Source organism: Myodes glareolus, chromosome 3 (genome assembly GCF_982192425.1).
Source record: "Myodes glareolus chromosome 3, mMyoGla1.1, whole genome shotgun sequence".
Lineage (NCBI taxonomy): Eukaryota > Metazoa > Chordata > Mammalia > Rodentia > Cricetidae > Myodes > Myodes glareolus.
In genome coordinates this window covers 116,288,519-116,301,922 of record NC_142028.1, presented here as the reverse complement: position 1 = coordinate 116,301,922, position 13,404 = coordinate 116,288,519, and the positions used below count along the sequence as shown (strand labels likewise).

The following is a 13,404-nucleotide window of genomic DNA, read 5'->3' as shown; positions in this document are numbered from 1 at the left end:
GTGGATCTACCTGTATGGGTCATCCAATCACCTTCCCAGTCCCTTACTCTATACCTTACCTCTGCGGTTATATCATTTGTAACCTGCTTATAGATGACTTTACTGCTAATGTCTACATATAAGTGAATACGTACCAGATTTGTCTTTTGGGGTCTGAAATTCAAAATTTATTTTTTTTCTAGATCAATTCATGAACTTGGGAATTTCATGATTTATATTTTAAAAAAGGTATAAGTTTATTAAAATCTTTAAAAAAACCCATAGCTACAGAATATTGCAGAGTGACTTATTTACAAGTTTTATGCTAGGATTCAGATTTTAATTAGCTTTTCAAACAAAAATCTTTTTCTTCTAGAACTATCAGCATTTCAAATATTTTGGTATAAGATCAATGGCAACATTAAATGAATGACCCAGTTAAGAGCAAATTAATTAATTATTTTTAAATGCTTTAAATGGAAGACAGGATGTGGTGGCTCATGCTATTAATCCCAACAGTTGTGAAGCAGGTGGACCTTTGTGAATTTGAGGCCACCCTGCCCTAAAAAGAGAGTTTCAGAACAGCAAGGGCTACACAGGGAAACTTCTCTCAGGGTAAAAATGTTTTAAATGGTAACTATTGTTTAAACATAAATTTTCACAAAATTACTCTTCTGGCATTTTCAGACAATATCTTTTCTTACAAAGACAGACATGAAAAACCAAAATAACACAGGAGCATTCCTCCACTTAACACATACTCCCATGTACTGTAAAGGTTGAGTTAGGGTTTCCAGAGCTTGAGGGGTTAATCTTCACCAGAGGTGGTAATCAATTTCTGATGTGGGTGGTGTGCAATTTTACATCATTCTCATGAACCATTAGAGTTTTCTCCAGGTTTCCAGTGACTGTGCTGAAGCAGTAGAGCACAATGTCCTCCCTGACACAGTAGATTGACCCACCACAAGGGAGAGGGCACATCAAATGAAGTCACCACCTTCTTTATTACCAGACCCAAATCTCTGATAGTCTGCCCTTGCATGTTCATGATGATCACTGTGTTTTATTAGTTGAATGAAATGAAGAGCTATGGATTCTTAGGAAGCACAGTCATGCTACTGATAGTAATATCTGTCCCTGTAGTACTAATTCAGAGATTTAAAGGTATTTGAACATTCTGTGCTCTTCATATTCCACACCATCACAGGGCCACCAGAAGACACACTAATAACGTAGTGTTCACCTTGTATAAATGTTGCCTCATTAACAAGAAATTATTTTAAATTCCTTTGGTGTTTTTTTTTTCAGATGTTAAGCCATAAATTCTTTTTCTTTGATCAAAAGATGCACTAAGGATCTCACTGCTTTACTTAGAAAAGCTTAGACAGGTGACACCTTTACGATGTGACCTTTCAAATCTTGTTAAACATTGTCCATGATATTTCCACCTTGGGCTCTAGATGCTAATATTTCAGTATCTCTCCTGAAACACATACAGAGGAGAGAATAATCAATCATCACGAAGTTATCCTGGGACTGATACTTAAGATCCTTCCTGATATTTTCAGGAGTGAAGTTTGTCATTTCATTACATCCATCAACAGATCCAGTGATGAGATACCGACCATCTGGAGGTAACTGAGCACACTCCACATGGTATTTCTGATCAAATTTAATATGCCTCCTAGGTTGTGTGGTAAACTTTTCTTCTTTCACATCTTTGACAGCTGTCTTGTCTCAAAACACATCTATGGTCACACCAGGAGGAACCAACCCCTGGTTCCACTTCAACACCTGTCCCAACATTGCCATGAGACTATATGGAGGTACCACACTGACTTCTCCAGTTAATGCCTGGGCATTTATTGCTCTCTTTTTCTCTTGGTTACTTTCATCTGGATATACCTCACCAAAATTAGCAAGACCTGGCTAGAAACTTTTCCCAAAGAATTCAGTCCTCTACTTGTGTTAACTTTAACATAATCCTAAAACAGTATCCCAATGACCTTTATTAATATCAACTACAAAACTTCCAATTCTATGCACAATATTCAAAAAGACAGTAGTCTCCTCTAAGGTAGACAACACCTGATGGAAACTGTTCTTCAAGTACTGCATGATAAAATGAATTGCGTTAGAAGACTTGGTTTCAATCAACATTGAGGTATGACTCCAGGTTCAGATACCACTCAGTACATACTCTGCCTCAAAATACTTTATGACACCTGCAGTGACCCCATGATTTAATTTTTTAAAGATCACTGGGTAATATTCTGATGTGGAAATATCAGACATTTTCTCTATCCATTCATCTGTTGACAGACATCTACTCCATTTCTGAATCCTCGCCTTGAACATGGTTGAGCAAAACTCTGGAATGGGATATACAGTTCTTTGGGTATAAGCCTAGCAGTTGTATTGCTGGTTCTTGAGGTAGATATACTACATTCTTCCAAAGGAATCACCACACAGATGTCTATAGTGGCTCTTTAAGTCTGCAGTCCCTCAGCAACAGGAAAGTGCTCCCATTGCTCCATATCTTCATTAACATGTTTTATTGATTTTGTCCATTATGATAATGTAAGATAAAATCTCAAAATAGCTTTGATTTGCATCTCCATGATGACTAAGGATGATGAACCTTTCTTTAGGTGTTTCTTAGCCAGTTGTGTTTCCTCTCTTGAGAATACTCTTTTTAGATTTACACTCCATTTTTAATTGGGTTCTTTGTTTTCTTGATGTCCAACTTTTTGAGTTCTTTGTATAGTTAAGATATCAACCCTCTATCAGTTGGGTAGTTAGCAAGAATATTTTCTCATTCTGTAGCCAGTCACTTTGTGGCAACCTTGATGTTCTTTGCCATAGAGAAGCTTTTCTGTTTCATAAGGTTCCATTTGTTAGTTGTTATTCTTAGCACCTTTGCTAACCACATTCAGTTTAGAAAGTCCTTTTCTCTGCCAATAAGTTCAAGAGTATTCCACAATCATGATTCTACCAGTTTTAGTGGATCTGGATTTATGTTGAGGTCTTTAATATATTTGGAGCTAAATTTCATGCAGGTGATAAGTATGGATATATGAAGATTTTTCTGCATGCCAACATCTAGCTTGAGCAGCAAAATTTGTTGAAGATGCTTTATTGTTTCTTGTTTGTACTTTAGTCTTCTTTAAAGGGAGAGAGGTATCTATAGATGTGTGAATTTATATTTTGGTATTCAATTAAATTCTGCTAATTATTTTATCTGATTTTGTGCCAACACCATGATGTTTTTATTACTATAACTGTGTAATATAATTTGAGGTCATGGATGGTGACATTGTTAGCACTTCTTTTATTATCCAGGATTGTTATATCTATCCTGTGTGTGTGTGTGTGTGTGTTTCCACATCAAGCTGAATTGTCTTTTCAAATTCTGTGAAAAATTTTGTTGGTATTTTGATAGTGATTGCATTGAATCTGTAGAATTCTTTTAGTAGATAGTCATTTTCTATAATAATCATTTTGATTCCTGAGCAGGGCAGATCTTACCAGTTTTTGGAATTTTCAACTTCTTCCCTTAAAGAAATTGAAGTTTTTATCATGTAAGTCTTTCACTTGCTTGGTTAGAGTTACCCCAAATATTTTATACTATTTGAGGCTATTGTGGAAGATATTGTTTCTCTGATTTCACTCTCAGTTCATTTGTCATTTGTGTACAAGAAGGCTATTGATTTGTGTGTGTGTGAGTTGTGTGTCTTACGACTTTGCAATTGTAGAAGCTTCCCGGTACAAATCTTATGGTACTCATGTGTAGAATCCTATATGTACAAATAAGGATACTTTGACCAAATCTAGGTATTAATATCTGATCTTGTCTTTTTTTTCCCTGTGAGTTTTACAGTTCTTGCTGTGGTGGCTGTGAAATGTCTAAGATGGTGCTTCTGAGATCTGTCAGTTTCTACCATGTCAGGTCTCATTTAGAACTAGTTTTTATGTATTGGGAGCTGGAATACAGTAGTGGGGATGGATAAGAAAGGCAGGGTCATGAGAGGGTCCGCAGGAAGGTGAAAATCTGGATCTGTCCATACATTATGTAGAGTCCTTGGGGAGAAAAACAAGGGAGGGATGGCATGTCTGTACATATGGTCTGCTACAGGGCTGCAAATGAGACTAGGGAACTGGAATTAAAGAACATGAAGGAGAGTGAAGATTGACTACCTGATTTCCTGACTGGCATGACCAGGGCCAGCAGGTTTCCAGAGTTTACTTTCAGTGTTGGCAGGTCAGACACAGGGATGGAGTAAGAAGGAAGGTGTTAGGAGAGGATCTGCTTGGTTCCATGAGAATGAACTAAGAAGTTCACACTTGTGAAGCAATCTTTCTGTGCTAAGAGAGGTTCCTTTAGGAGTCTTCCCCAGTCTTTCATTGGGCTCACAGAATCAATACAGGAATTGAGGTTATTGGAAGGTCTTCATTACTTGAATGACTCTTTGATATTTCTACATTCACACAAGTTATGAAAATCGAGTCTCTGTCTATCACTTGGACATTCTGATTTGTGAAGCAGTCTTCTCAGAAGACCTTGAAGTAGCCTTTTGCTTCAAAGCCAGGCTAAAACCTTCCTTCACCTAAGACCAAGAATGTTAGCACAGAGACTACAGACTCTTTGGGAAAAGGAAGCAAGTTCAACACTTTAAATAATTTTAGAAGATACCAGTAGTGGTGCATCAAAACAAAAACGCTGACCTAATTTCTTTTAATAAGGTTAATAGAATGAAAGAACCTTATAGCTATTCTGGAATCTCAAGATATGAGTAAGAGCCCTGGGTGGAAACAATGTAACATGTGTAGGTCTAAACATAATAGGGATTTAAAGGAAAGGAGAGGCTTCACTTCAGAGCCTGGATAAGAGCTTCATTAAGAGATAGCAATAGGGCAGTGCTGGCTACCCACTCCTGCCTGCCATCCCGGCTCCCATCCAGCAGGGGCCCTGACTTCTAGCAGAGGATCATCGGTGGGGTGAGTTTGCTTCGGGCCGTGGCAGGGTCCTGGTGAGGAGGAGCTTGGGTGTTCCCCGACCCCATAGACGCCCAGGTCGCCCTGCAGTGCTGGCTACCCCCTCCCACCTGCCATCCCAGCTCCCATCCAGGTACGAATTCCTATATTTCTCCCTTCCCCCTGGGGCCATAAAATTTCCCCAGCTCAGCTGCCTTGCGAGCTGGGCCTGGGCTGTAGGCGAAGCCCGGCTCCAGGCAGTCCCTGGGTCTTAAAGGCCTCCCTGAGGACAGGTGGACCAGGTGCCAGCTCAGCCACATTCCTGACCAGCAGGGGCCCTGACTTCTAGCAGAGGGCCATCGGAGGGGTGAGTTTGCTTCAAGGGCCTTGACAGGGTCCTGGTGAGGAAGAGCTTTGGCGTTCCCCGACCCTACAGTCGCCCAGGTCGCCCTGCAGTGCTGGCTACCCCCTCCCGCCTGCCATCCCAGCTCCCATCCAGGTACGAATTCCTATATTTCTCCCTTCCCCCTGGGGCCATAAAATTTTCCCCAGCTCAGCTGCCTTGCAAGCTGAGCCTGCATTGTAAGCGCATCCAGGAAAGAGGGAGTGCCTTTGCTTCAATAGCCTGCCTGAGGAAAGGTGGGCATTCTGTCAGTGAAGTCCCTGCCCAAAAGGGAACCTGACCCGGTAACAGAAGTTCCAATAGAGAACATTTGAAGTAAGAGATGGGCAGACGCCAAGGCAAGACCTCATCCAACAATCTGAAAAACAACATGAAAACACCAGATCCCAAGGACCCTACAACAGAAGGGCTTGAACACCTTAACCCAGAAGAAGTGGAAAAAAGTGCCATTATGAAAGCAATAGAGTCCCTTAAACAGGATATGAATAACTCCCTTAAAGAATTGGATGAGAAATATAACAAAAAGTTTGAAGAAATGAGTATAGAAATTGATGAGAAATATAACAAAAAGTTTGAAGAACTAAGTAAATCCGTGAATGAGACCCTGAGAAACCAAGAAAAAACAATCAAACAAGTAAAGGAAACAGTGCAAGAATTGAAAACTGAAATGGAGGCAATGAAGAAAACACAAACGGAGAACCGGCTGGATATGGAAAACCTAGGTAAACGAACGGAGACTACAGAATCAAGCATAACCAATAGAATACAAGAGATAGAAGAACGAATCTCGGAATCTGAAGATACCATAGAGAAAATAAATGCTCTGGTCAAAGAAAACGGCAAATCCAACAAATTCTCTTCACAAAACATTCAGGAAATCTGGGACACAATAAAAAAACCAAATCTAAGAATAATAGGGATTGAAGAAGGAGAAGAACTGCAGATCAAAGGCCCAGAAAATATATTCAACAAAATTATAGAAGAAAACTTTCCCAACCTAAAGAACGATATTCCTATGAAGGTTCAAGAAGCATACAGAACACCGAATAGACTGGATCAGAAAAAAACATCCCCTCGCCATATAATAATCAAAACACAAAACATAAATATTAAAGAAAAAATTTTAAGAGCTGCAAAGGAAAAAGGTCAAGTAACTTATAAAGGTAAACTTATCAGGCTTACACCGGATTTCTCTATGGAAACCATGAAAGCCAGAAGATCCTGGATAGAGGTAGTGCAGAAACTAAGAGACCATGGATGCAAACCCAGACTACTACACCCAGCCAAGCTATTGTTCACTATCAACGGAGAAAACAAAATATTCCAGGATAAAAACAAATTTAAACAATACGTAGCTACTAATCCAGCCTTACAGAGAATATTAGAAGGAAAATCACTACTGAAGAAATCCAACATTCCCAACACGGCCTACAATAACTCGAACATCTAGCGACCATTCACAAGCACAAATCAAAGAAGAAAAACACATACACTCTACTACCTAAAAAAAAAAAAAATGACCGGAGTCAACAGCCACTGGTCATTAATATCACTTAATATCAATGGACTCAATTCACCTATAAAGAGGCACAGACTTAGAGATTGGATACGAAAACAGGATCCAACATTCTGCTGTTTACAAGAAACACACCTCAACCACAAAGACAGACACCTACTCAGAGTAAAGGGTTGGGAAAAGGTTTTCCAAGCAAATGGACCTAAGAAACAAGCGGGCGTGGCCATTTTAAAATCTAACAAAATCGACTTCAAACTAAAATCAATCAGAAGAAATGGAGATGGACATTTCATACTCATAACTGGAACAATTCATCAGGAGGAAGTCTCAATCCTGAATATCTATGCTCCTAATATAAAGGCACCCACATATGTAAAAGAAACTCTTCTAGAACTCAAGGCGGTCATCAAACCACACACACTAATAGTAGGAGACTTCAACACTCCTCTCTCACCAATGGACAGGTCAATCAGACAGAAACCAAACAGAGAATTGAGAGATCTATTGGAGGTATTGAATCAAATGGACTTAACAGACATCTATAGAAAACTCCACCCAAATAGGAAAGAATACACCTTTTTCTCTGCAGCTCATGGAACCTTCTCGAAAATTGACCACATACTCGGTAACAAAGCAAACTTCCACAGATACAAAAAAATATTAGTAACTACCTGTGTCTTGTCAGATCACCATGGACTAAAATTAGAATTCAACAACAATGCTCCCCCCAGGAAGCCAACAAACTCATGGAAACTGAACAGTCAACTACTAAATCACCCCTGGGTCAAGGAAGAAATAAAGAAAGAAATTAAACTCTTCCTTGAATTTAATGAAAACAAAGACACAACATACTCAAACCTATGGGACACTATGAAAGCAGTGCTAAGAGGAAAGTTCATAGCACTAAGTGCCCAATTAAAGAAAGCGGAGAAAGCACACATTGGAGACTTAACAGCACACTTGAAAGCTCTAGAAAAAAAAGAAGCTGATTCACCCAGGAGGTCTAGAAGACTGGAAATAATCAAACTGAGGGCTGAAATCAACAAAATAGAAACAGAGAAAACAATCCAAAGAATCAATGAATCAAAAAGCTGGTTCTTGGAGAAAATCAACAAGATTGACAAACCCCTATCCAAATTAATCAAACGGCAGAGAGAGAACTTGCAAATTAATAAGATCAGAAATGAAAAGGGGGACATAACCACAGACACAGAGGAAATTCAGAGAATCATTAGATCTTACCACGAAAGTTTATATGCCACAAAGTTGGAAAATGTAAAAGAAATGGACATTTTTTTAGATAAGTACCATATACCAAAGTTTAACCAAGAACAGGTGAACAATCTAAATAGACCTGTGAGTCGCGAAGAATTAGAAGCTGTTATCAAAAATCTCCCTACCAAAAAAAGCCCAGGACAAGATGGTTTCAATGCAGAATTCTACCAGAACTTCCAGGAAGAGCTAATACCTATACTCCTTAATGTATTTCACAATATAGAAACAGAAGAGTCATTGCCTAACTCCTTTTATGAAGCTACAGTTACCCTAATACCAAAACCACACAAAGACACAACCAAGAAAGAGAATTACAGGCCAATCTCACTCATGAACATCGACGCGAAAATTCTCAATAAAATACTGGCAAACCGAATCCAAGAGCACATTAGAAAAATTATCCATTATGATCAAGTCGGCTTCATTCCAGAGATGCAGGGCTGGTTCAACATATGCAAATCTATCAATGTAATCCATCATATAAATAACCTGAAAGAAAAAAACCATATGATCATCTCACTAGATGCTGAAAAAGCATTTGACAAAATTCAACACCCATTTATGATAAAGGTGTTGGAGAGACTGGGGATACAAGGATCATACCTAAATATAATAAAAGCAATATACAGCAAGCCGACAGCTAACATCAAACTGAATGGAGAGAAACTCAAAGCCTTTCCACTAAAATCAGGAACGCGACAAGGCTGTCAACTCTCTCCATACCTCTTCAATATACTGCTTGAAGTTCTAGCAATAGCAATAAGACAACATAAGGAGATCAAGGGGATTCGTATTGGAAAGGATGAAGTTAAACTTTCGTTATTTGCTGACGATATGATAGTTTACGTAAGTGACCCCAAAAACTCTACCAAAGAACTCCTACAGCTGATAAACACCTTTAGTAACGTGGCAGGATACAAGATCAACTCCAAAAAAATCAGTGGCCCTCCTATACACAAAAGATAAAGAAGCAGAGAGGGAAATCAGAGAAGCATCACCTTTCATGATAGCCACATATAGCATAAAATATCTTGGGGTTACTCTAACCAAGGAAGTGAAAGACCTATTTGACAAAAACTTTAAGTCTTTGAAGAAAGAAATTGAGGAGGATACCAGAAAATGGAAAGACCTCCCCTGCTCTTGGATTGGGAGAATCAACATAGTAAAAATGGCAATTCTACCAAAAGCAATCTATAGATTCAATGCAATCCCCATCAAAATCCCATCAAACTTCTTCACAGACCTTGAGAGAACAATAATCAAGTTTATATGGCAAAACAAAAAACCCAGGATAGCCAAAACAATCTTATATAATAAAAGAACTTCTGGAGGCATTACCATCTCTGACTTCAAACTCTATTATAGAGCTACAGTATTGAAAACAGCTTGGTATTGGCATAAGAACAGAGAAGTCGACCTATGGAATCGAATAGAAGACCCAGATATTAACCCACAAACTTATGAACACCTAATTTTCGACAGGGGAGCTAAAGGTATACAATGGAAGAAGGAAAGCATCTTTAACAAATGGTGCTGGCATAACTGGATGTCAACCTGTAAAAAAATGAAAGTAGATCCATATCTATCACCATGCACAAAAATCAAGTCCAAATGGATTAAAGACATCAACATTAATCCGTCCACTTTGAACCTGATAGAAGAGAAAGTGGGAAGTAGTCTACAAGATATAGGCACAGGAGGCCTCTTCCTAAGTAGAACCCCAGCAGCACAGACAATAAGAGAAACAATGAATAAATGGGATCTACTGAAACTGAGAAGCTTCTGTAAAGCAAAGGACACTGTCAGTAGGACAAAAAGGCTGCCTTCTGACTGGGAGAAGATCTTCACCAACCCCTCATCAGACAAAGGTCTGATCTCCAAAATATACAAAGAACTCAAGAAACTAGGCACTAAAACTCTAATTAACCCAATTAAAAAATGGGGTACAGAACTGAACAGAGAATTCACAACAGATGAACTTCGAATGGCCAGAAGACACTTAAGGTCATGCTCAACCTCCTTAGCGATCAGGGAAATGCAAATCAAAACCACTTTGAGATACCATCTTACACCTGTCAGAATAGCTAAAGTCAAAAACACCAACGATAGCCTATGCTGGAGAGGATGTGGGGTGAGGGGAACACTCATCCATTGTTGGTGGGAATGCAAACTCGTGCAGCCACTGTGGAAATCAGTGTGGCAGTTTCTCAGGAAACTGGGAGTCAACCTCCCTCAGGACCCAGCAATTCCACTCTTGGGAATATACCCTAAAGACTCCCTAACATACTACAAAAGCATTTGTTCTACTATGTTCATAGCAGCACTATTTGTAATAGCCAGAACCTGGAAACAACCTAGGTGCCCCTCAATAGAAGAATGGTTAAAAAAGGTGTGGAACATACACACATTAGAGTTTTACTCAGCGGTAAAAAACAATGACATCTTGAATTTTGCATGCAAATGGATGGAAATAGAAAACGCTTTACTGAGTGAGGTAAGCCAGACCCAAAAAGAGGAACAAGGTATGTATTCACTCATAAGTGGATTCTAACCATAATTAATGGTCTTTGAGCCTATTATTCGTGATCCTAGAGAAGCTAAATAAGAAGATGAACCTGATGAAGATTATTTAGCTATCCACCAGGAGGTAGGAAATAGACAAGAGTCCCAGGTAACCTCGGGTGCATGGGGGGGTGGGAGGGTTGATGGAAGAGGAGAGTGTTAGAGAGAAGAGAGTAGGGGAGGAACGGGGAAAGCTTGGTGGCCTGGGATGGGGGGGAGGGAGGAAGGATGAATATGGGATCAGGGAAGAATATATTTCAACTAAGGGAGTCATTTTAGGGTTTACAGGAGACTTGATTATATATGGGATCCCAGGTCCAAGGAGAGATCCCCCAGATTGTTCTCTGGACAGAGGAGAGGGTGCCTGAATCGGCCGTGGCCCATAACCATACTGATGTATATTTTGCTTATCACCATAGATCCTTCATCTGGCGAAGGACGACGATACAGTCGGAGACCCACATTGGAGCACCGGACTGAGCCCCCCCGAGGTCCAAATGAGGAGAAGAAGGAGGAAGAACATGAAAAACGAAATCAGTACTGCGAGGGATGCTATCACCCACTGATACAAGGGAACGGATCTAATGAGAGTTTACCAAGGCCAGTTGGACTGGGACTGAACGAGGAGGTGATCTAACCAGATTCTCGGAATTTGGCTGGATTCTCTGACTGTGGCTGGCCCGAAGTCTTTCTGAAAAGCCATTGACTATGATACTGGGACCTGTTTCCTCTGCATATACTGGACTTTGGGGATCCAGTCTGTTTGGACACTCACCTTCCTGGACCTGGAAGGAGGGGGAAGGAACTGGAACTTCCCACAGGGCAGGAAACCCTGACTACTCTAAGGGACGAAGAGGGAGGAGGAGAGGGAGTGGGGGGAGTGGGAGGGTGTTGGGAAGAGGGGCGGAAATGGAAACTTTTATAATTTAATAAAATTTACTTTAAAAAAAAAGAGATAGCAATAGATATCTGGATAGAAAGATACACTGTTGGTGGAAGCCACTTGTTCATTCCCAGCTGCCCAGACCACAAAATAACCATACAGAAGCTATATTATTTGCAATACTGTTTGGCCAATAGCTTAAGCATAGTTCTAGATTGATCTTATGCTTTAAATTGACCCATTTCTATTAGTCTGTGTATCCCCACCTGGCTGTGGCTTACTGGCAAGGTTCTGGAGCGTCTGTCCTCAGCAGAGACTACATTGCTTCCGCTGATTCTTCCTTCTTTCTCCCAGAATTGTGTTTAGTTTTCCCGCTAAGCTCTACTCTTCCCTATCACAAGCCAAAGCAGTTTCTTTATGCATTGACTAATAAAATCAAAACTTCTCACATCAATACATGATAGACAGACAGATAGAAAGACAGATAAACAGATAGATAGATTGATAGATGATAACTACCTAGTCAGCTAGTTAGGTAGAGGATAGCAAGATCATTGCTATGAGAGAGACTGTAGATAATATGAGTAGTATCTCCAAACCGAAATCTTCCCAAAACAGGAAATAACTGACTTTTTAAAGACTTTTAGGAATGACAGCAAGTTTTACATCATATGATTTACTTAGACACAGTCTATGTGAGAAATGACATGGAGGAGCTTGGCACTGGTTAGAACCTTAAATTAGAGCTTGATGTTAGGCCACAGTACAGACAGCTTCTTAACTCTCTGTTTCAGAGATGGCTGCAGAGATGATCAGCCTGATTCTGGATAAGGGATCTGATCTGAAGGTCCAGGCCCATGCTCTAAATTATCGCCGTTTTATTTCTTCTAGACCTTAAAAAGAGGCAAAACAAAGTAAAAATGACCTTAAAAATCTTCCATGTTACAACCTTGAAGAGGCAGACATAGTCTTTTAATGTGATACATGAAGTTAAATTATAACTTCAGAAGATAATGAGTAAAGAATGTGACTCTGCAAAGCTTGGTGTAGAGGAAGCAAAAGCATCGAAGTTACCTGCACCATTGATCAAAAATTTCAATTATGTTTGATACATTTTTGGCTATGACTACTGCAATTCTTAAAGATCTAGGCTTTTGAGTTTTATATTTGATGAAGAGACGGATTTCAAATTTACTTTAAAGGGAGTTTCTCACTTTCCTTCTGAATTTGATTTTCTACTGTGCTCTGAATGTTTGTGTTGCCCTAAAGTTTGAATGTCTAAATCTAATTCCCAGTGTGAGTATTTGAAGGTGGGTTTTCCAGCCATCATTAGGTCATGGCATTGAAACAATTCTGAAGAGATTTGATGTCCTTTAGAAGAAACTCCTAGAGGGATTCTTTTCCCATTTCTAACTATAATAAGGAATTTTCCCTGTGAAAATGTCACTTTTTCTTAGTCTTACCTGGACAGCAAACCTGCCAACACCTTGATTTGGGCATTTGTAATCTTTAGAAGTGTGGGAAGTAAGTTTCTGCTGTATGGAAGTCATGCAGTTTCTTTAGTACCTCAGTCAGATTAAGAGAGTTCTGTTGCTACTCCTTATCAACAGCATCATTATCCACTCAGGAAATCAATATAAATACTATTCAATTAAATCTGCCACTTTTTTTCTTCATCTAGTACATCTTTCAAAACCTATCTTCAACTTCATCTCATCCATGAACTTTCTAATTGATACACCAAGACTTTTGGTACATATGTTGACAAATTTGTTTAAAAATTTTCTGTGTATACCTCAATTTCTCTTTTCC

General features: G+C 39.4%; 1 pseudogene; it reads right to left on the bottom strand.

Moving 5' to 3' along the window:
* Positions 1-763: 763 nt before the first annotated feature.
* Positions 764-13,142, bottom strand: LOC125412641 (WD40 repeat-containing protein SMU1-like; annotated as a pseudogene).
* Positions 13,143-13,404: the final 262 nt, after the last annotated feature.